The sequence below is a fragment of the Ptiloglossa arizonensis genome, chromosome 8 (assembly GCF_051014685.1).
Source record: "Ptiloglossa arizonensis isolate GNS036 chromosome 8, iyPtiAriz1_principal, whole genome shotgun sequence".
NCBI lineage: Eukaryota > Metazoa > Arthropoda > Insecta > Hymenoptera > Colletidae > Ptiloglossa > Ptiloglossa arizonensis.
The window spans coordinates 14,697,886-14,701,833 of record NC_135055.1 but is presented as its reverse complement, the minus strand read 5'-3'; the positions used below and the strand labels follow the sequence as shown (position 1 = coordinate 14,701,833).

Sequence of the window (3,948 nt, the reverse complement as noted above, 5' to 3'; positions counted from 1 at the left end):
CGACTAGAGAATTCTTTCCACAAAAAATTAATCCACTTAACCCAGACTTAACCTAGACCAACACTATACAATTAATTGTATCGTGTTAATAACCTTCTACCGATACTAAAACGTCAAGTTACTTGAAATTGATCTAAAAATAGTTTATAGTTATAAACTATAGTTTCGTATTCTAGGTGTTTATTAACTTTTCTATCACGTTTATCTATTTTTCGTTGCACGGTGATTTAAAAATAAGGAATAACTCATCCACAGGACAGTCTCTACAAAATTACTAGCTAGAAGTATTCTTCACCGTCATCCATCATTGAGCCTACAATTCTTCACTGGGTCAAAGAATTCCAGGACGTCCCGTCATCCCCAGGGATCGAAGGAACAACGTGTCCCATGACGATCAGCATGTTTGGTTTACGATGCCGTGTCGTAAAACAGACCTGAGACAGCGACTCGTTCGGGTGATCAATAAACGCGACTGCGGCTAATACAACAGCATTTGACTAGCAACTGTGCCCGTGGGTGTAACCATGATCGCTCTTTTGGCCTTTTAGAGTATCATGTCGGTCCTACCGATGGTAGTACATCTTCCAGCTGTGTTACGACACTCTTGACGTAAAGATGAGTTCCTCGTCTAACGTACAAGCAGTCAACTGTCAGGTTGCTCGACGAACTGAGAGTACTCTCCATTCGAAGCGATCGAAAATTGCCAATTGTTTACGAAACTTACATCTGCTCGAAGACATCATCCGAACGGAGTCTACGGTGAGTAAAACCAAACGAAACGTCTAAGAATGTTGAAGATTAATTAATCGAGTTCCTTTAGATATTCTCCGTTTGAAATTAATACAAATTTATGATTCGCAGAAATTAAACTTGTTGGATAAGGTTGACATTTTGGTCGTCCAAATGGAGTCGATATTGAGTAAAGACGAATGAAAGAACTATCAATGACGATGATGATAACGAGGGTATTTGAAACTATCAGAAGCTGACAATTGATTGTAAATCTTGGACCTTCTGGACAAGTCGAAATTTGGTCGTCAAAATGTAATCGATGGTAAGTCAAAGTAAATGTAGAACTACTGATCATAAATATTATTTAATCGATTATTCAATTCTTTCAACCATATGACTCTTTTTAACTATCACTCTCTATTATTTTCTACATTAACTTGTTGGGAATCTATCACTGATATTGGAGATCAAGAATTAAAAATATTTTTCCAACGATTATCGTGATAAATATTGATATTTAATAATTACAATAACACTGAAGACTGATGGTACGATACCCGTTGGCATGTGCTGGTTCGCGTTAACTGGGTAGAAGAAATCAAAGGGCAGAGTACTTTCCCGCGAAAGGGTATAAATTGTTCGAGTTTGTGTTTCTTCTTGAGGGATAAAGAAGTTTCGAGCGGAAGCTGTTAATGGTATTTGTAATTGCGCTTTGGAAAGTCGGCTGGCACTTGTTGCTTCCGATTATAGGGATCGATTGGAGAGGTACATTTTTAAAGACGAAAGTGTGAAATGATAACACTATCTTCCTTGAAGGGAATTTTACAGAAAAATTTTTTGTCTAATATTGTTAGGGACGATTGCAGGTTTTTCAATTTTCTTTGGTTAAGAAGATTCTTCTGAATCGGCAATAATTTATTCTAGCAATTATCAATATCAATTTTGTGATGTATAATTTAATTTATACTAAAAGTAATGTAAGTCTAGTTTGCCTCATTCATTGACTTCTTAGTTCAAGGGGTGGGACTTGAACAATATTTATTAAACGTACATTGAATAGCAGTTTAATTTATTACTCATTTCTCAATTTACAATTTCGCAAGAAATTAATTCATAGTTCAAAATAAATATAATATATTATACTTTAATCTAGAATATATTTATTTTATCTTCGTCGTTTTATATCTCAAGGGAACACCCCTTTGATCACTAAATGAAGATTCTTAAAAATATTTGAATTAGTATATTCGTAGTCGTTCTCTTCTTATACGCTTCTGCTAATTTTATCATTGTAACGTTCTGATCGTTTTTCCAACGGAATTTTTAAAGACTCGTGAAGTATCAAGCGACCTTCCCACCCGACAAATTTTACAATTGCACGAAATTCCACCGAGTGTTCGCATAAATTATTCGCAACCTTTTCTTTACCTTCGGCGATAAGTATTTTTCTCTATTTTACGTCGGACGCTACCGTGTGCGGATGTTTTTATTTTGTGCGTCCACGACGTAACCAGGTTAAATTGTTAAAAATAATTCAGCGATACAATTCCCACGGTATGCAGAAACGTAAAAACCAGGTGACCGGAAAGAGGAGCAAGAGAGCGATTTTATTCGGTTCACGGGATAACCCGTTTCGTGTTTTAAAAATCGCGATGTTTCGTCGAGTAGCAACGATTCTTGTTACTTTAATAGAATATTCAAACATGGTAAAAGGGTCTCGATTATCTCCGAGAATATCGTTCTTCCGTTTCCCAATTAATCCGCCCCTGTCGTCGGTTTTTACCAGTCGTGATGCATTACTTAATTAAAATTTGCGTAGTCGAATTATCACTTAATACGATTAAATTGTAAAGCAATTATTTAACCGTAGCGCCATTTCGTGCTGCAAAATTCCTTCGCTAAAACACGATTTTCTGCGAACGCGCGCGAACCAAGAAGATTTTAAGCTGAATTAAATTAATTCCCACCTGTGACAATGTTTTACAAAATATACATGACAAGAGAGGGGGTGAATTTTTGTTACACGACAGCGCAAAGTTTATGTCAAATGAAATCTCCAGCGGAGCGTGTAGGAGGTTACATATATTGGAGAAATTTCCGAGCAGGTTTTACAAGGAACAACAAGAATGTTGCTAAATTAATATTAAGGATTCTTTCGTATAATGAAATATATTGGAAATTTTATTACTCTTATAGTGAGTAACGGGTGTCGTAAAGTAAACGGTATGGTAAATGAAAAGTTAATCAAAAGAGAATCAATTTTATTTTATACAAAGTTGATACAGATATTTCTCTGTTACAGTAGTTACAAAATTAAAGCTACTACTGTTACAATAACTACTAAAACTATTATAATTGCTCTTAATTATTCATGTTTTTATAATTCTATCATTTCTTGATTAAACGAACATATAAATTCCAAAAAATACTATCCGAATATGCACAATTGATAATTTTTATCATTCTGTTTATAGGAGTCGAAGAAAAAAAGGATATGGCCGTTGGGACTAAAAACTTCGAAATCTCAGGAGCGATCACCAATTGTTCCTATCACGAAATACAATATTTATTTTATACACACAATCCGATTACACAAACAATATCTTGTATTAATATAAATAAAGTTTCTTAAATTTAAACAAATTCAGTCTTATTTACTTTCCCACAAAACTTCCCCATCCATTTACATACTCACAAATCCAAGAAATTCTGAAAATCGAAAATTACGAGCCTTCGAAAAGTCACTTTCGTCGATTTTTCAACTTTGGTATCAGGAGAACATGATGTACGAAGAGGTGGCACGATTCCGTCGATTCTTGGAAATGACGTCATTTCCAAGAATTTCCGCTAGGCGGGAATTTTGAACGAGTTTCTGGACTTTCGTTGAAATTTTTCGCCGATTTTCAAGCTTTGGTATCAGGAGAACATGATGTACGAGGAGGTGGCACGATTCCGTCGATTCTTGGAAATGACGTCATTTCCAAGAATTTCCGCTAGGCCGAAATTTTGAACGAGTTTCTGGACTTTCGCTGAAATTTTTGCCAATTTTCGAACTTTGGTATCAGGAGAACATGATGTACGAGGAGGTATTCGATTTTTCGATGTTTCTTGAAAATGACGTCATTTCTATGAATTGCCATAAATGGAAATTGTCGAGATATGATCCGATTGCTTAATTGTGTAGTTTAAAAGAGCGGGGGAAGGAAATATAGAGAG

The 3,948-nt window shown here is 35.3% G+C and overlaps 1 long non-coding RNA gene across 1 annotated transcript; it reads left to right on the top strand.

Moving 5' to 3' along the window:
• Positions 1-368: 368 nt before the first annotated feature.
• On the top strand, positions 369-3,271 carry LOC143150713 (uncharacterized). The gene is made up of 3 exons (XR_012993134.1): positions 369-759; positions 862-1,054; positions 3,207-3,271. It is a non-coding gene; the product is annotated as an uncharacterized LOC143150713 (long non-coding RNA).
• The last annotated feature ends 677 nt before the right edge of the window (positions 3,272-3,948 follow it).